General features: G+C 39.1%; 1 pseudogene; it reads left to right on the top strand.

Moving 5' to 3' along the window:
- Nucleotides 1–14288: 14288 nt before the first annotated feature.
- Nucleotides 14289–18245, top strand: LOC122005726 (annotated as a pseudogene).
- The last annotated feature ends 2879 nt before the right edge of the window (nucleotides 18246–21124 follow it).

Below are 21124 nucleotides of genomic sequence, written 5' to 3'. Positions count from 1 at the left end.
AAGTGCTATTTCATTGGATATCCCAAGGAAACTAAGAGATATTACTTCTACATTCCCAGTCAGTACAAGGTAATTGTGGCAAATACTGGGGTCTTTCTAGAAAGGGACTTTGTTTCAAGAAAGACTAGTGGGAGCGCGTTCGATCTTGAAGAAGTTCAAGATGCGAACAATAGCACTGAAGCCTCGATGGAAGTTGAACTGGAACCACAAAGTGTTGTGGATGATGTTGTTCCACAAGGAGTTAAGGAACAACAACCAGTTCAAGTAGACATACCTCTTCGCAGATCTGATAGGGTACGTCGTCAGCCTGAGAGATACTCATTTCTCTTGTCTAACCATGATGACGTTGTGCTCATAGAGGATGAGCCAACCACCTATCAGGAAGCTGTGATGAGACCAGATTCCGAGAAATGGCTAGAGGCCATGAGATCCGAGATGGAATTCATGTACACCAACCAAGTATGGACTTTGGTTGATCCACCTGAAGGGGTAAAACCCATTGGGTGTAAGTGGGTCTTTAAGAGAAAGACTAACATGGATGGACTTATCTATAAGGGCCGCTTGGTAGCTAAAGGTTTCAAGCAGATTCATGGTATTGACTATGATGAAACCTTTTCTCTAGTAGCGATGTTTAAGTCCATTCGGATCATGCTTGCTATTGCAGCCTACCATGACTATGAGATATGGCAGATGGATGTCAAAACCGCGTTTCTGAATGGAAACCTACTCGAGGATGTGTACATGACATAACCTGAGGGTTTTGTAGATCCAAAGCATACTAGCAGAGTATGTAAGCTGCATAGGTCTATTTATGGACTAAAGCAAGCTTCTCGGAGCTGGAATCTTCGATTCGATGATGCAATCAAACAGTTTGGTTTCATTAAGAACGAAGATGAGTCTTGTGTCTACAAGAAGGTTGTAGAGAACACAGTTGTCTTCCTCATATTGTATGTGGATGACATACTGCTCATTGGGAAAGACATCCCTTTGCTACAGTCTGTCAAGACTTGGCTAGGGACTTGTTTCTCAATGAAGGACTTAGGTGAGGCATCCCACATTTTAGGGATACAGATATATAGAGATAGATCTAAGAGATTGCTTGGCCTAAGTCAGAGTACATATATTGATAAGGTACTCCTTTGGTTTGCCATGCAGAACTCCAAGAAGGGATTTCTGCCGATGTCACATGGCGTGAGTCTTTCGAAGATTCAAGGTCCTTCTTCTAGAGAGGAGAGAGACCGCATGGATCAGATCCCTTATGCCTCAGCCATAGGATCGATCATGTACGCCATGCTATGTACTCGACCTGATGTCTCGTATGCTTTGAGCATGACGAGCAGATACCAGTCAGATCCAGGTGAAAGTCATTGGATAGCGGTCAAGAATATTCTTAAGTACTTAAGAAGTACTAAAGAATATTTCTTGATATATGGAGGCAATGATGAGCTAGCTGTAAAGGATTACAATGATGCTAGCTTCCAGACCGACCAGGATGACTATAGATCGCAGTCGAGGTTCATGTTTTGCATTAATGGTGGTGCTGTGAGCTGGAAGAGTTCGAAGCAGGACACAGTAGCTGATTCTACAACAGAGGCCGAGTACATTGCTGCATCGGAGGAAGCAAAGGAGGCAGTTTGGATCCGCAAGTTCATCACTGAACTTGGGGTGGTTCCTAGCATTGCTGACCCCATTGAGCTCTATTGTGACAACAATGGAGCTATAGCACAGGTGAAGGAACCTTGCTCACACCAGTGGACCAAACACATACTACGGCGCTTCCACCTCATTCGAGAGATCATCGAGAGAGGAGATGTAAGATTTGCAGAGTACCTACAGAGGCTAACATCACAGATCCCTTGACCAAGGCTTTGGCACAGAGGAAGCATGATGGTCACACTAGGTCATTGGGGCTTAGAGCCTACACTGATTGGCACTAGTACTAGTGGGAGATTGTTAGTTAGAGCCCTAGAGCCAATCATTTGATGATTGTATTTTGGACTTGTTGTATCATATTCTATATAAATAAAGACATTTGATTTTTGGTTATTATACTTACTTGTATTGGTGTCAAATAAACTAAGTATAATAATGTCCTTGAGTAGAAGGTTCTTACCTATATCAATCGATTGGTTGAATCGATAGTGAGATGATATAGGGAACACTACTCTTAATCATTCCTAGTCGAGTATTAACATTCAGGGACAATGTTAATGCAATAAGACTAGCATGTAGGTCAACTCGATGACTTGATCTCACAAGTCATGGATATAGAGATATCAAGTTGACACATGGGTATGCATTAGAAAATGTATACTAAATGACCCACCATGAGAAAGTATCATGGATCGTTATATGAGTGTCATATACTTTCTCATGTGACTATTAGTATGACTATTGGTCCTTAGACCTAAAGTCACCATGGTTCCCTACATAAGGAGTTATGTACTTTGGTTTCGTCAAACGTCACCCGTAACTGGGTGGACTATAAAGGCGATTACTGGGTATATAACGAATTATGCAGAGGGATGTGAGTAATGTAGATGGGATCTATTCCTCCCATATGACGGGAGCGACATCGATATTCTTGATAGAGTTAGACTACGAAGTGCATGGCCATGCCCAAATGAGTCAACATGAGATGTTGAGCTCATTTGATCGAGTGAGTCTACTTGGAGTTCAAGATTTAGATTGATTAGAGGATGACACGGTCTATGCCTCACATTGATCAATCTAAATGTCTAGGATAGAAGGACAATGTCACATATTGTGAGGAGTCACAATTAGTAGTCACAAGGTGATGTTGGATCTCAACATTCTTGTAACTTGGGTAGCAATGATGTATTGCTAGATGCCGCTCATTGTTTATGTTTCTAAAGGAGTTTAGAAACATTGCCAACATTACAAGAACCTATTGGGTCACACATAAAGAACAAGTGGATGGAGATTAGGTTCATATGATGAACCAATTGGATTAGGTTCATATGATGCACCAAGGATTGGATTCGGATTAATTCAAATTAGACTTATTGAGTTAGACTCAATTAGATTCAATTGTTGAATGAGTCTAATTTAAATTTGATTCATTGAGTCAATTTATATTAATGAATTGAGATTCATTAAATTGAAATTGACTTGAATCAAAGGTTGGATTTAACTCAACAAGGAAGAAAATTGGTCAATTTTGACTTGACCAAATAGAAGTTGAAACATCAAGTTTGACTTGATATTGCCACATCATGAAGGTTGACTCATCCTACATGGCATGACTAACCTTGCCACATCATCTCCACCTCATCATGGTGTGCCACCTCATGGAGGTTACACATTCCATTCCATTTAATGTGGCCGGCCACATTAAATGGGGAGATTACAAGGTGTGGCCGGCCACACTAATGTAGTGTGGAGGTTTTGGTTTTGTGTATTGATGTGTGCATTCATTCTATTATCTTCTTCCTTGGTCTTTCTTCCTCCTTGCTGCTGTTGCCGTGAGTTCTAAGCAAGGGTGAAGGTGGTTGAGTGAGTTCCAAGAGAATAAGGAAGAGTGAAGGTCACAAAGGAGGATACTACTTCTTGAGTGTATGAGATTCTTTTTGCATCCTCTCTTTTTCTTCCTTTCAAATCCTACCCGAGAGCCCTAGAAAGTGCTAGCACACTTGGGGTGCTCTCTTCTCCATCCTTGAGTGTTAGAGAACACATCTTGTTCGTGTGGATATCACTAGAGAGTTGTCTACGTTGACAACTTCGAGATCCGGCGTACATTGGACTTGCGGGATTGCGAAGGGCACGCATCAAATGTATAAAATGTTTTTCCTTTGTAGAGCTACTGTAGATCATAGTTTGAAACTCGTACTCATATTTTTGAAATCTATCCTTCGCACGAGATCCAGTGGCATGGGTGATTCGGGGTTTCCGCGACGCGAAAAGTGGTTTTTGCGGCCTGAAAACCCCAACAATACTCAGCTTTTATGGTTGAGTCTGAAATGTATTTCTGCTTAACACTCCTCCATGCTATGGCTCCACCTTCTAAAGTAAACACATAGTCTGATGTAGACTTACTATTGCCCTTATCTGATTGGAAGTCGGAATTTATGTAACCCACAGGGAGCAAATCATCTTCTTGGTAAACCAGCATATAATCTCTAGTCCTTCTCAGGTACTTTAATATATACTTTACGGCAGTCCAATATCCCTGTCCTAGATTACTTTGATGTCTGCTAACCATGCCCATGACAAAACAGATATCCGGTCTCGTGTATAACATAGCATACATTAGGCTTCCTACAGCTGAAACATAAGGAACTGTCTTCATTTCTTCTATCTCTTTTGATGTCTTCGGAGACATCTCTTTAGATAAAGATACTCCATGCCTAAAAGGTATAAAACCTTTCTTGGAGTCTTGCATGCTAAAACAAGTTAGGATCGTATCGATATATGAAGCTTGGGATAAGCACAACATTCTTTTCTTGCGATCCCTTATTACTTTGATCCCGAGAATATGTGCACATTCTCCCAAATCCTTCATATCGAATTTCTTGGACAACCATACCGTTACTTCTGACAACACTTTGTTATTGTTTCCAACTAACAAAATGTCATCTACGTATAGTACAAGAAATACCACCACGTTTCCATCACACTTCTTGTATACACAAGACTCATCTGGACACTGAATAAATCCATACGACTGATTACTTCATTAAACCGGATGTTCCAAGACTTTGAAGCTTGCTTCAGTCCATAAATAGACCAATTGAGCTTACATACTAGATGCTCTTTGCCCTTTGCAATAAACCCATCTGGTTGCTTCATATGGATGTTTTCTTCCAGACTTCCATTAAGGAAAGTTGTCTTGACATCCATTTGCCAAACCTCATAATTCATATGAACAGCAATAGATAAAAGTATCCGGATAGACTTAAGCATATCTACTGGTGAAAATGTTTCCTCATAATCGATTCCCTCTTTCTGAGTATACCCCTTCGCAACAAGCCTTGCTTTGAAGGTTTCCACCTTCCCATCTGTCTCTCTTTTCATTTTGTAGATCCATTTATATCCAATAGCTTTTACACTATTTGATGGTTCTACTAGCTCCCAGACTTTGTTAGAATATATAGATTCTATTTCTGAATTCATTGCTCTTTGCCAAGATGTTGCATCTTTATCTTGGAGTGTTTCGTCATATGTACGGGGATCAGGTTCATGTTTACCTGGGATCAAGTCCGAAGACTCTCCCAAAAACATGAATATTTCAGGTTGCCTCACAACCCTCCCACTACGACGAGACACTATCTGTAGTTGTGTATCATTTGTGATACGTGTTGCAGTTTCTTGTGATATTTCATCTTTCACTGTTGGTACTAAAGTAGACGTGCCCTCTCTCATTTCTTCTAAAACAATTTCACTAATGGCTTGTGGTTTATTACATAGTCCTCTTCTAAAAATCGGGCATTCGTGGTAATAATGACCTTCTGATCTTTAGGACTATAAAACAAACCACCTTTCGTTCCTTTGGGATAACCTATAAACAGACAAACTTCTATACGAGATTTCAACTTATTAGAATCTCCCTTCAGCACATGTGCTGGGCTACCCCATATCCGAATATGACTCAGACTAGGCTTACGCTCATTCCACAATTCCATAGGAGTAGAGTGTACTGGTTTAGAAGGTACCAAGTTCAAAATATACACTGCCGTTTCTAAAGCATATCCCTAGGATGAATTTGGTAATTTTGAATAACTCATTATCGATCTAACCATTTCCATAAGAGTCTATTCCTTCGTTCTACCATACCATTCTGTTAGGGTGTACCAGGTACAAACAATTAGGATTGAATGTTAGGACCGAAAAGTAGCTAGAGGGGGGGTGAATAGCTTCGCGTGTGCTCGTCGTGCTTTGTTGCTTGTTTCTTCAAAGTGATGCGCAGCGGAATACAAAGAAATAAACTACAACAATGCTAACAATAGGATTTTACTTGGTATCCACCTCACAAGAGGTGACTAGTCCAAGGATCCACGCACACACACACACCTCCACTAATAAACACTCCTTTTCGGTAACTACCGAAGGCGGAGAAGCCCTACAAGACTCTCAATACAAGTAGAAGAAAGGGTAGTAAAGAATAAGCAAAAGCTTACAAGAGATGCAGTAAAACCCCTAGCTTCTTCTTCTTCTCGTTGCAACTCGCCTCTTGACTTGGATGAACCTCCAAGAACCTTCAAGAACTGGCGGTGAGGAGCTTAGAGAGTGCTGGGGAGGAGCTGTGATGAATCTGGAATGAATCGGTAAAGTTCTACCGAAGGAAATGAACGCCTGCGGCTTAAATCGACGCTAACGGTCGAATCCCGATCGATTGGAATGCTCCCAATCGATCGGGGAGGCTTTGGATTGATCCACGGATCGATCCAGAGTGCCTCTGTGCTCTGGAAAAACTTCTGGATCGATCCACGGATCGATCCAGCGCTTATCGTGTGAAGCAGCAGCGTCCCAATCGATCCACTGATCGATTGGGACCTCTGGATCGATCCACCGATCGATCCAGAGGAGTTCTGTTCGCGGGGACTCACCGGATCGATCGGTGGATCGATCCAGATCTTCTGGATCGATCCACTGATCGATCTAGATCTGCTGGATCAATCCACGGATCAATCCAAACCTGTTGGATCAATCCACGGATCAATCCAAATCTGCTGGATCAATCAGCTGATCAATCCAGATCTTGGTTTTTGCCCAAAACCAAGCCCAAAGCCCCCTAAACCAACATCTAGTCAACCATGACTTGTTGGTACATAAGACCTAGCATCCGGTCACCCTTGACCAGCTAGGACTCTCTCACCAAGTATCTGGTCAATCCCTTTGATCCACTTGGACTTTTCTCTTCTTGCCAAGTATCCGGTCACTCCCTAAGACTTACTTGGACTTTTCTTCCTCGTGCCAAGTATCCGGTCAATCCCTTTGACCTACTTGGACTCTCACCAGATGTCTGGTCAACCTTGACCCATATGGATTTCTCTTGCCTGGCTTCACTCACCAGGACTTTCCCAGTTGCCTAGCTTCACTCACTAGGTCTTTCACCTGGCTTCACTCACCAGGATTTTTCTCCTACCTAGCTTCACTCACTAGGACTTCCCAGTCAAGTATCCGGTCATCCTTGACCTACTTGACTCTTCTTCAATCAACTTGTATTTGTCAAACATCGAAATCCAAACCAAGACTCAAGCTTGGTCAACCAGGTCAACCTTGACCTGAGGAATGTTGCACCAACAATCTCCCCATTTTTGATGTTTGACAATACCAACACTATCACTTACAATACCACATGTAAATTAGACTAATCCCATAGCCTAAACCTTCTTCATGCCACTAGGTAATGAATACATAAGTTAAGCCCTTCATTCTCCCCCTAAGAGGGCAAACTCCCTCTAGGTGATAAAAGCCTAACTTACTCCCTTTCATTCTCCCCCTATTGGCACACATCAAACCATGCCCCATTTTTGGGCACACATCAACAGATTCACTTGTTGAAAACTCTCCCCGTGAAGAGTTGCTCATCGTCGTTCACAACTTCACTCGTTGTGATCAGCACGATAACGAAGGTCCCATACCCTTCATTAACCTTAACCCTACATTCTCCCCCAATGTAGGCAAATGTCCATCCTTGAGCATTATCCACTTGAAACCATTTGAACAATGAGGATATCCACTCCCCATTAAAGTTCAAACGCTCAACCTTGAGCATGTTCTTAACGGAAGGTTAACCACCTTCCAAGGTTCATGAAAAATAATTTTCATATCTTTAAAGAGTCCCTCCCCCTAAAGACATGGTGGTAACTTCTGTCATTGCACCAACAATGACTTGGAATCCCCAAAACTTTAGGAAACCCAATTTTAGAAGTTTTGAGGTTCAAATATTCAAAATTTGAAACAAACCTCAACCTAAACTTCAACTTAGCCTTCCTTAACCATTCCATCCTTGTTTTCCACACGAAAACACCCTTTTTATGTATACAAATGTATTTTCAGGGGTTTGGAATGGTTTCCTAGACTAAAATAGGTTCAAAATGCTGAAAATAAGCTTTCCCAGCCAAAATCAGCATCTTCAATCGATTGGAGTTGGGTTCCAATCGATTGAACCCTGCTGAATCGATCCACTGATCGATTCAGTCTTCTTGGATCGATCGGCTGATCGATCCAGCGAGCTTCTGCTCGCGAGAAATGCCTTCTCAATCGATTGGCTGATCGATTGAGGCACTCCAATCGATCCACTGATCGATTGGAGGCCTGAAATTGCTGAAATTCAATTTCAGCCAATTTCAGAAACCCCTAGAAAATTCTACAAAATTCCAAAAATCGTAAAAATTTGTGTAGACATTATTTAGGGTATAATTTATCATGGAAAAATAGTTTTCTATGAAAATACATCATATTTTCAAAGATTGACACAAACTTGAGAACTTGCAAAAACTTTAGTGTTTTCTTCAAGTTTGTGTCTAACTATTCAATGGTGATTACTATCAAAAGATAGCCTTCACCAAGGTTTTCCAAAATTATTTTGAAAACATTTTCAAAACCAATATCCCACCATGTTCCTTGGGCTTAATGCACATGACTTGTACATTAGCTTTCCCAATGATGAGAAAACACATAACTATGTGTTTTGATGAACTTAAAACTCAAAAGAATGCACTAAATCAACATATTGAGTTTTGTTCATCATCCTAACATCTCACTTGTATCTAATGTGCACTAAAACACATACAAGTCATCTTATAGGTCTTTGTGAGATGTGAGATTTTGGTTTTGCCCTATTCTAGGGATCATGCATATCTATCTAGGCATTTTGAGTGGTAAACATCCACCAAGGATGTTACTTGTTGATTCACTTGTTAAACAAATGCCACTTGTTTAACTAATGCCATTTGTCCTTAAATTTAGGAAATAAAACATAATGCATGATTGATATTATGGCATACATCAAAATGCAATAGCTTTCAAAGGAAAGTTCCTATACTACATGATGTATGGAGGACATGACATGGTATTTTTGTATTTTTTTTTATGATAAGTCATGAATGCAAAATACAAATAAAATATGATGTCATGGCATATTACGGGCAAACAATCATGGCAAGGTTTAGCATAAATAAAATATACCTAGATTTCCTATCTAAGTATCCTTAACCACTTAGCTATTTCCACTTGTTTTAACCTAAAACGTTAAACCTAGATTGCCCTAAATGCTTCAAAGAAGTGCCAAAACCTAAATTGACATTTCTATTTCTCTTGATTTGTTTATGCCGCTTAAAAATTAAGCATATCCTCAAATGTTGGCATATTCCATTTTTTTCTCAAGAGTAAACACGTAAATCAAAGCCCGGATTGCCTTAAATTTTTAAAGAGAATACCAAAATCCCAACTTGGTATTTCTCTAAGTTTTCTCAATTTATGCCATTTAAGATAAAACCAATTTTTCACCATTAGGCACATTTTACTCTTTCAAAGAGTAAATGATAATTCCATTTCATTTTCAAAGGTTAACAAAAACCTTGAAAATGCTCCTTGAGTGTCAATTTCCTCAAAGTTGGGTTAACTACCCTTCTAATCGGAGTTGACACTCTCTAACCCATCTATGGGGTAGAGAAGATGCTCCTAGGAACCCAACACCTATTGGTGCTCCTTGGATGCTCTAGGTACTCACTAGGGATAACTTCCCTAGATACCTTCCTAGTGACCTTGTTGGGCTTCTTAGAGGCCTTGGTCACATTTTCTAGGTCAACTCTAGGGATTGCTTCCCTTGTGACCTTGTTAGTGACTTTCTTAGACTTCTTAGAAATTTTAGTCACTTTGGTTGCAAAGATACTTCTAGGGATATCTTCCTTTATATCCTTGACTTGACCTCTAGACTTAGGGTTTGTTCCATAACTATATGGAACCCTATGATAACTAGGCACATCCCTTTTTGCTTTGGGTTTGTATCCCAAACCTCTATGGCCATTTGATGGCTTTTGTACCCCTAAACCTAGGTTATGCTCATATTGCCCTAATAGGATATTTTTCAATCTTTTTAGGGTCTTTTCCATTTTATCAAGCCTTGACCTCAAGACTTGATTTTCTATCATTAAGTCCTTAGGGGGTGCTTGGTCCCTAGAGGGGAATGGGAATGTGAAAGAGTATGATAGAAGTCAAGAATGGGAATGGAAAGGTTTCCATACCCCCCAAAATGCTATGTAATGGCTCATTCCCATGTTTGGAGGAATGAATTCATGGGACCCACCACTAATTACCCAAACCAAGCACCAATATTTCATTCCTTTCCCATTCCTCATTTCCCATACCATCTAACCAAGCACCCCCTTAGTCTTTGGTTTTCCATTAAATTTATGAGCATTTTTATTTTTAGGCTCGTAGATAAAATCCTTAGAGTTTTTGCCTAGACTTTTACCTACATTCCTAGCCCTAGGTGTGGTGGTTTTAGCATGAAAAGCTATATGTTTTTCCTTAACACTATCATGCTTCCTATTTTCATGGTAAATAGCATTAAAATGATATAAGTTAGAACTATCATGCTTTTTACCATAATTTAACGGGGTAGGCTCAATAAAAGTTACCTTCCTTTTTACCTTAGAGGCTCCCCCTTGACTTGAGCTTCCTCCTTGCGCCTTGACCATCTTCTTCCCCTTAGGGCATTGACTCCGGTAATGCCCCTTTTGATTGCAAGAGAAACACACAATGTGCTCCTTGCTCTTCTTTGTCCCGGGGATGGTCTCCTTGGGTTTCACCTTGCCCTTTTGTGCCACTTGGCCCTTCTTCTTGGCCAATTTAGGACACTTGCTCTTGGTAGTGCCCATGTTCCCTACATTCAAAGCATATAATATGATTTTTGTTATTAATTGAAATGTTTATACCTTTGCTTGTAGGGGTGGCATCTTTTCCTTTGGATCCGGAGGTGGAAGCTTCCTCTTGATCGGACCTTGATTCCCCTCCATTTGATTTTTCTTGACTTGTGGAGGTAGAATCTTCTTCCTCCTCTTCGTCTCTTGACCCGGATGTAGAGGCTTCTCCTTCTTCTTGATCCGGCGTCACCAAGGATCGCTCCCCCTCAATCCTAGAGGTGGAGGCTTCACCATCTTGAATATGAAACAAGGAGTATGCTCCCTCCTTGTTCCCTTCGATGCATTCCCTTGAGGATGAAGCTTCTTCTTCGGAGGTTGAGCATCTCTCAACCTCGGAGTCCTCCTCTTGGTCTTGCTCCAAAGAGTCACCCTCTCTGGATACTTCTTGCTCTTGTACAGTGGAGGGGATCTCTTCATGAAGCTTGACTAATTTGCTCCATAAATCCTTTGCATCTTCAAATTCTCCAATTTTGCAAAGGATGGTGCTTGGCAATAAATTTACCAAAAGCTTGGTCACTTTGTCATTTGCCTCGCACCTTTGGACTTGCTCTGAGCTCCATTTACTTTTCTTGAGAAGCTTGCCCTTGGAGTTGGTTGGAGCCTTGAAGCCTTCCATAAGAGCAAACCATTGCTCTATCTCCATCATAAGAAAATTTTCGATTCTTGATTTCCAAGAATCGAAGCTCGTGGAAGTATATGGTGGAGCCACCCTCGTGTCGAATCCGAGCCCATCTCGGAATTCCATTGTAGAAGTTGAGCTTTTGAATTTCTTTGACTTTGACAATTTTGCTTCAACTTCTTCACCCTCTAGCTCTTCTTGTTATGCTTGACCCTTCCGGTGAAGAGCGGCCTCGCTCTGATACCACTTGTTAGGACCGAAAAGTAGCTAGAGGGTGTGCTCGTCGTGCTTTGTTGCTTGTTTCTTCAAAGTGATGCGCAGCGGAATACAAAGAAATAAACTACAACAATGCTAACAATAGGATTTTACTTGGTATCCACCTCACAAGAGGTGACTAGTCCAAGGATCCACGCACACACACACACCTCCACTAATAAACACTCCTTTTCGGTAACTACCGAAGGCGGAGAAGCCCTACAAGACTCTCAATACAAGTAGAAGAAAGGGTAGTAAAGAATAAGCAAAAGCTTACAAGAGATGCAGTAAAAACCCTAGCTTCTTCTTCTTCTCGTTGCAACTCACCTCTTGACTTGGATGAACCTCCAAGAACCTTCAAGAACTGGCGGTGAGGAGCTTAGAGAGTGCTGGGGAGGAGTTGTGATGAATCTGGAATGAATTGGTAAAGTTCTACCGAAGGAAATGAACGCCTGCGGCTAACGGTCGAATCCCGATCGATTGGAATGCTCCCAATCGATCGGGGAGGCTTTGGATCGATCCACGGATCGATCGAGAGTGCCTCTGTGCTCTGGAAAAACTTCTAGATCGATCCACGGATCGATCCAGCGCTTATCGTGCGAAGCAGCAGCGTCCCAATCGATCCACTGATCGATTGGGACCTCTGGATCGATCCACCGATCGATCCAGAGGGGTTTTGTTCGCGGGGACTCACCGGATCGATCGGTGGATCGATCCAGATCTTCTGGATCGATCCACTGATCGATCCAGATCTGCTGGATCGATCCACGGATCAATCCAAACCTGCTGGATCAATCCACGGATCAATCCAAACCTGCTGGATCAATCGGCTGATCAATCCAGATCTTGGTTTTTGCCCAAAACCAAGCCCAAAGCCCCCTAAACCAACATCTAGTCAACCATGACTTGTTGGTACATAAGACCTAGCATCCGGTCACCCTTGACCAGCTAGGACTCTCTCACCAAGTGTCTGGTCAATCCCTTTGACCCACTTGGACTTTTCTCTTCTTGCCAAGTATCCGGTCACTCCCTAAGACCTACTTGGACTTTTCTTCCTCGTGCCAAGTATCCGGTCAATTCCTTTGACCTACTTGGACTCTCACCAGATGTCTGGTCAACCTTGACCCATCTGGATTTCTCTTGCCTGGCTTCACTCACCAGGACTTTCCCAGTTTCCTAGCTTCACTCACTAGGTCTTTCACCTGGCTTCACTCACCGGGATTTTTCTCCTGCCTAGCTTCACTCACTAGGACTTCCCAGTCAAGTATCCGGTCATCCTTGACCTACTTGACTATTCTTCAATCAACCTTGCATTTGTCAAACATCGAAATCCAAACCAAGACTCAAGCTTGGTCAACCAGGTCAACCTTGACCTGAGGAATGTTGCACCAACATTGAATTCAAACCTCTGATAAGTAATTCCTAAACTCTCTTGAGAGAAACTCGCCACCACGATCAAACCGTAGTATCTTGATACTTTTAAAAATTATCCTAATAAAATTTTAATTATTTTTAAACTAATACTAATGGATTGAAATGAGTGAGACATGATGCTAGTCTTAAAAAAAATTAGTCATAAAAAATTAGTCTTAAAAAAAAAATAATAAACTAAGTTTGATTGATTATTTTTATGATGATCAATTTAGCCTATAAAATTTTTATATTGACTATTAAAAAGATTAAGAAGCGCTTATAACAGTAATAACAGTCGGTCAAGAAGTTTAGTATTTTTTGATTGCATATTTTATTTGGAAGAATTTTTTTTACAAATTTACTCTAGTTGAGATCGAACCGTGATATCTGGATGACAAGCTTAATATTTTACCATTACATCATAGCCTCGGGACCATGATAATAGTTCAACAAGACTATGATATAGTGGTTAGAATCTAAAAATATTAGTCATTAGATAGACGTCGGATGTTTATTAATTTATTTTAATGGTCATTGAAAAAAAAAATATGACCAATCTAGTTATTTTGGAGGATAGATTCTCTGGTTCGTAATTTGCGGACCAAGGGATGATCCACTATTATAGACCCTTGATTTAGATGGATCCTATTAATTTAAAGATGGACTCCATCCAAATCAATGATCTTTATATAATAGATCATCCTCTGATCCATAAATTATGGACTAGAGATCTCTACTGATTACTTTGGAGATTAATCGTTTTAGTATCTGAATTACTAATAAAAAATAATTCTATGTAATCTTTATTGAATCGGACGAAATGCACTACTTGAGTTGGCTCAATTATTCCGTACAACCGGTGTCGAACCTCGCTCGTATGAAGGGAAACTAGAACTGCAGATGGAGACGTTTTGAGTTAAAATACACACTCTTTTTTTAGCCTTTCGATGGCCGCATTGAAAGGTACTGGCAGGAGAGGCCGAACCACGACATCGATGCCTACGTGGCAAGAAATTTGGATTCTGGAGGACGCAAGGGTCCACGGGAGCTAGTGGATGGCTCGTCCTCCACTTCAGTAACTCAGTCTTCCAACCCGGTGCCACGCGTCGGCCCGTGGGAGGCCGTGGAGATTTCCCCGCATCGTTCACGCGCTCCTGGCCCTTATCCGATGCCACCCGCAGACGATTCCCAAGAACGATCGTGAACGCGACAAGAAAAATTAAAATTGATTTATTTGGCTTCTCGCCGGAGGAAGGAAGGAAGGAGGGAAGGAAGGTCGCAGCGGCGTCGGCCATGACGACTACTGCACTGGCGGCGCTTTCTCTTCTCCCGGCCCCGCTTCTGCGGCCCCGGATGCCTTTCTCCAGCTCCAAGAAGGTAACTGTGGTTCATAGGCTTTCGTTTTCATTGTCAATTCCTGTTTTCCTTTCTTTGTGGATGTTTTGAAGCACTAAAAGTTGCGCCTTTAAAAGTTCTTGCAAAGGGTTAATAGGTTTCAATGGGACATTGTGGAGCTTGTAGTTTCCGTAGTTTAGACGTCTTCTCTCAGAGTTACTTGTATCTCAGCACCATCATCAAAGGTGATCGTGCTAAATTTTGTGCCATTTCGTGACGAGATGTGATGCATAGCATGATGGGAAGATCAATTAGGGTTGATGACATGTTTGTGCAATGACTGTCGATTAGCAGTCCAATCATGAGTGGGTATCTCTTTTCTATTCTTCTTCTTCTTCTTCTTCTTCTTCTTCGAGAAATAGTTCAACAAGGGCGACTAGTTTGCTGGGTAATCTGAGAGCATGAAACAACAAAGGAGGAATAAAATTGATTACTTTATTTCAGGAGTTATTTTCCCTATACCTTGATTTTTATTTTTTATTTTTTTTCTTCATTTTTTGATAGATCAATAAAATTTATTCATACCTATGGAAAATAGAATCTTTGCTAAATTTGCTCTGTGGTAATGCACTGTTGTGAACTTATGCAGGGCAGTGGTGGCAGAAATGGGTTCAAAGTATTTGCTGTGTTTAGTGAAGGAGAAAGTGGTTTTGAGAAGAGGAGCAGTTGGGAAGCCATATTTGACGTGGAAGACCCTAAGCCCAGAATTCCACATTCTGAGGGGAAGTTCTTGGATGTGAACCAGGCTTTGGAGGTTGCCATGTTTGATATCCAGTATTGCGATTGGAGGGCTCGTCAAGATTTGCTGAGTATCATGCTTCTTCATGAGAAGGTAGGTACTGATGATTTTTTTTTTTTCCCTTTACTGCTCCATGATTGTTGGTACATACATCGCTTTATTGGTTCATGCATTGATTCATGCATATAGTCATCTTAGCACTGTACTAGGCTAATTCAGAAATGAAGCTCTCGATAAGTGTTATCGACACAACTACACCTAAATGGAAGATTTTGAATGTACTCCCTTCCATTGAAATATAATTAATTTTACAGGTCGTAGACGCCCTCAACCCTTTAGCTCGTGAGTTCAAGTCTATTGGCACCATGAAGAAGGAACTAGCAGGGTTACAGGAAGAGCTTGCGCAGGCTCACAATGAGGTATTAATAAGAGTTTCTATGTAAATCTCAACTCATAAACCTCCCTTATCATGCTCAACTAGTTATAGTTATATAAATTTGCAGGTTCATATTTCAGAGGCAAGGGTAGCCGCAGCATTGAATAGGCTGGCACACATGGAAAAACTAGTGAATGTAAGGCTAACAGAAGACAAAAGTTCCAATGACTCCGGTTCTGATCCTCCCTTTCCAAGTACATCTTCCACATACATAGAGACTTCAGAGGTTAAGTCCCGCAAAAGAGGTCTAAATGTATCTGGTCCTGTCAAATCATACCACCCTAACCTGAAAAACTTTTGGTATCCAGTGGCATTCTCAAATGACTTGAAAGATGATATAATGGTAAATAAGACTTTCCTCTACCTAGACAGCTATTGATAAGGAATTAGCCTCGTGTTAGTGTTTCTTACACTTGCTAAAACAATTTTTTCAGGTACCTATAGATTGCTTCCACCAACCATGGGTTATATTTCGGGGAAAAAATGGAAAACCAGGCTGTGTTCAGAATACATGTGCTCATAGAGCCTGTCCTCTTCATCTAGGGACAGTGAATGATGGCCGCATTCAATGCCCTTATCATGGTAAGTTGTGATAGAAGAAAAAAATGTCCATTTCTGGAGTTGAATGTGCTTGTTCATTGAGAGATCCTCAAAGACTTTAATATTTACAGAATAGGAGGAATTAAAGCTCATAATAAGAATTTTGATTATCTATTCTCTTGAGTTCTTTGTCATTGATTATATAGCTACAGAACAGTATGTTGTAGATGCTGAAATAAACAATAGTTGAATTCCTCATTACTAGTTTACTGCAAATATAATATCATTTTGATCTGCATTAGTTGTATGGATCATTGTTTCGCAACTATATTAAGATTACAGTTGCATTTTAATATTTGGTACATCCAAATCCGAGCAATTATAATTGGTTCTTACATAAAACACAGTGGAAGCAAAATCGCATGGTTTTCTCATCTATTAGACGATGAAGATATTTATTGTATGCATTGCTCGTTCTGCACAAGAAAGAAAATATTTTTGCTGGTGATGTTAATTGTTCTTGAATTTTCAGGATGGGAATACTCGACAGATGGGAAATGTGAAAAAATGCCATCCACCAAAATGATTGATGTGCGAATTCGATCATTGCCTTGTTTTGAACAAGAAGGGATGATATGGATTTGGCCCGGCGAAGCACCTCCCTCAACTGTTATTCCTTCTTTGAAACCTCCACCTGGATTTGAAATTCATGCAGAGGTACACTTGTGAATCCGAAGAATGCATTGTTAAACATGTTCACTAGCTGATCTTCTTTTCTGCCCATGAAAACAGATTGTGATGGAGTTGCCAATTGAGCACGGGCTCCTTTTGGACAATCTCCTTGACCTAGCTCATGCGCCATTTACTCACACGTCTACATTTGCAAAGGGATGGAGTGTTCCAAGGTACTTGTTATACTTAAAATGATGATAAGAACAATAATATGGCTCTCATCAAATTTTATTTTTTAATACTGATATTTCTTGAGTATATATATATATACGGATTGATACTCCTTCAAATTCATGCGGGGCTGATATAACATTTGGAAACTAACAGCCTGGTGAAGTTCCTGACACCTGCTTCAGGCTTGGAGGGGTATTGGGATCCTTATCCAATCGATATGGAATTTCGGCCTCCCTGCATCGTCTTCTCTACAATTGGGATTGCAAAGCCAGGGAAACTGAAGGGGAAAACTACCAGACAATGCTCCACACATCTACATCAGCTTCATGTATGCTTGCCTTCGTCTGGCCAAAAGACAAGGTTGCTCTACAGAATGTCCCTGGATTTTGCTCCCTTCCTAAGAAACATCCCCTTCATGCACATCTTGTGGATGCACTTCGCCGAGAAGGTGATTTTCAGTGCATTTCATACAAAATACGGGATGTTTTATTTTTCACTGCACATCGACAAAACATCTGTATAACTTTCTCTTAGTTGTGTTCCTGTTATGAAGCAGGTGTTGAACGAGGACCTGCGACTGGTGATCGGCCAACAAGAACGGATGCTGAGTGGGGTGAATGTCTGGAACATGCCAGTCTCATACGACAAGCTTGGGTTGCGATATCGTCAGTGGCGAGATGCACTTGAGAGCGGAGTAAAGAAGCTGCCATTCGTCAAACAAAACATGTAGCTTTGATCCGCCAAGATTCTGTTTCTGGCGATATTGCTGATACGCCTCGCTTGCTGTGAATCAATTTGACAGCACGATCAAATTGTTGATGGAGAGATCTTTTAGCCATCATCTCTTTCTTTGGAGTCAAACAGCAAGGGGAGCAATAACAGTGTCCTGAGCAAGTTTTAAAGCTGAAGGTGATCAGGGAAGATCGTTATTTCTTGTATAAATGAGCTTTACATTAGTCACCATTTCAAGCCATGCAACAGTGTCTCGATCGTATGTGTAAATTATAGGTAAAATCTTTTTTTTTTAATTTGCCTTATTATCCTTTTTCAGTGTTTTTTTTTAAAGTTGGCATTAGGTATCAAGTTACGTCAAGTCTTACTTTATTCTTCTTGATCTTTCCTATATTATATTTCAATCTTGTTTCATCGAACTTATCTGGAAGTATAAAAACAAATAACAATGGTCTGGATAAAAAGTAGGCGTTGATTTGGATTAGTGTGTGTAAATTGCTAGCTGAAACGTGATCATTCTATTTGGTCTGACAAAGTTTAGCTATAAGTTGGCCCTCTGATGTTGCAAAATGTTAGAGTTGGAGCTCATTTATATCAAGCGATTTTACCAAGCAACTTATCAATAATTAAATTATTTAGTGAAATAGAATGATTGACTAAGATAATTTAAATATTTTTAAAATAAATATAAATAATAATTTGATATAATTGGTATTTTATCTTCTGTTTAAAAATTTAATTTTTACTAGTGAGGGTGTTTAACTAAGTTTATAAATTCTACAAAACCACTTATCTATCTGGCAAAATTTTTTACAAATAACTTATAAACTCTCAAAACTAGTCATTTGACATCATATAAGCTGTTTAAAAAAAAACGTAAGAAAGACCCTACCTTTTTGTTAAAGAAAAAATTTTTTTATTTTAATAATTTTTTTTCTTCTAAAATATCCTTATATGTTTTCATTAATTCTTATCTTATTCTCCACGTATTTTTACAAACCTGATAACTCTCTCTATGTTGATTCTTTTTCTAGCACATTCTGTCATCTTCTCTTCTAAACGCACAAAGTCTCTGACACTTCCTTCCATTTCTTCTCTCCCTAATGCACAAATTTTCCGACTCAGATAAAATTTAATGTTTTTCTGTCTATTTTCTTCTATATCTTTATTTTCTAATAATAGTTGCAGAAAAATAAACCCTAATTCTTGACATAACAATTGAATCAGATTTGTATAGAGTTTCAGTATTATATTATACCTTTAATAAAAATTATATGTAGTTGATTCATAATATTATCTTGAAATTATATATTTATGTTAAATATGAAATCAGTTTCTTATTTTTTTTTTTTTGGTTTGCAATGTAGTTTGGAAATGGAAAATCAAGATAATAGAAAAAAAGTTTCATGTCAAATCCAACTTTAAATAAGAATACAAGTTAAAAAATTCAAATAAAACAAATCAATAAAGTGAAGGATGTTTAAATGCAAAGTGAAATATATTTCTATCCCTGAATTTTTTTAATTTATGTGAAGAGAAAATTTTACTGGGCAATCAACCAAATAGTCACTTTAATATGAATGAATAAAAAAATATAGATTGCCAAATAGTCACTTTAATATGAATGAATAAAAAAACATAGAGAGAAGTTTAATGATGCAACTAGAAAAAATTAAGTGTACAAGCAGCTTTGAAACCATTGGGATATCACGAAAAAGGATTGGTTATTATTCAAGAAGTAGATGCACATGGAAATAAGAGTTAGTAGGAATCCTATAAATAATTTACTTGATGCCTCTGATGAATAGTGGGAGAGAAAACTTAGGGTAATCTTTCTAATTTTATTTGTATAAAATTAGTTATTTGTTCATTGAATCTTAGATTGATAATAGTATACTTTATTATTGCAGGAAAATGGAGAGTATGCCAAATTTAGAAATAAAGATTTATCGCTCATTTGGTTTCGATATGATAAATTATTTTCTGATGTTGTTGTCACGAGGGAAAGGGCAAGAGCATCAAGCCAACAAACTGTACATTGCGTTGATGACAATGAGGAGGTTATGAAGGAAATGATGATTTCCTGATTTTAAAGGGCATGTTGGAATCAATGATAGTGAATATAACAAGGATAGAAGAATAGAGAATGACACAATCTTTAGAATCAAAGAAACAAGTAATATGGATAATGACATTGTGTTTCCATCTCCGTCATTGCTCAAGAAAAAATTTAATGGAGAAAATGGTAACGAAAAGAAGAAAATTTTTGGAGCGGCCTCACTACAAGAAGAATTCACTCTCTTTTAAAAGTATTTGGAAAATAAGAGCACTACAATCTCCACATCTTCAAGAGAGAAAGATGTTGAATCTGCAATGGTGATATTGAAGAATGTTTTTGGAATAGAACATAAAACTGAGCTTTAGTATTATGCTTGTAACTTGTTGAGCAAAAAAGAAATGCAGGCGATTTTTCTCAATCAACCTGATAGTGATTGTTGTTTGACGTTGTTAAAGTATAGCTATGACATGAGCAAGAAAAATTAATGTCCTTGATAGTGGCTTGTACTTGTGATATGAGGAATTTAGTAGTTGAAGTTGATGATTTATTTTTCAATTTTGTGACTTTATTAGAAGTTCTTCTATATCTTTAATCTTATTTTATTTATCATTTATAATTGTTTGACTGGTAAACATAATATAATATTTTATTGAAGTTAATCAATGTTTTTTTTGTTTTGGTATCTCATACACGTTTTTTTTCCATGACTTCTATAGTTTAATGGAGCCTTGGGATGTTCAACATTGTACTTTTAATGATTCAAATACATTTTGTGAGGAGGAACCAATTGAAGATGAAGATTGATTCCAAGACGATATAGAATGGTTCATTGTATGCAAAATAATAACACTTAACATTTTAATATATTTTGAGAGTTATATTCATAAAGTTTCATGTCATACATCTGAGTGGACGAATAATAAATTCATATAAGAATTATTATATGGGCATAGAATAAGGTGTTATCAATATTTTCATCTGACAAAACCTATATTCTTGGATTTTATATCATGAGTTTGACCCAAAAGATTTGATCCCTAATAGGGGAATGTCTATCTATGAGGAAGTAGAGATTTTTTTGACAACATTCAAGTGAAACCATTTTAAAACATTTTCATAGAGTTCTGAAAGTTGTTGG

The sequence above is a fragment of the Zingiber officinale genome, chromosome 7B (genome assembly GCF_018446385.1).
Source record: "Zingiber officinale cultivar Zhangliang chromosome 7B, Zo_v1.1, whole genome shotgun sequence".
NCBI classification, from domain to species: Eukaryota; Viridiplantae; Streptophyta; class Magnoliopsida; order Zingiberales; family Zingiberaceae; genus Zingiber; species Zingiber officinale.
The sequence above is the reverse complement of the archived record's forward strand: the minus strand, read 5'-3'. Positions and strand labels throughout refer to the sequence as shown.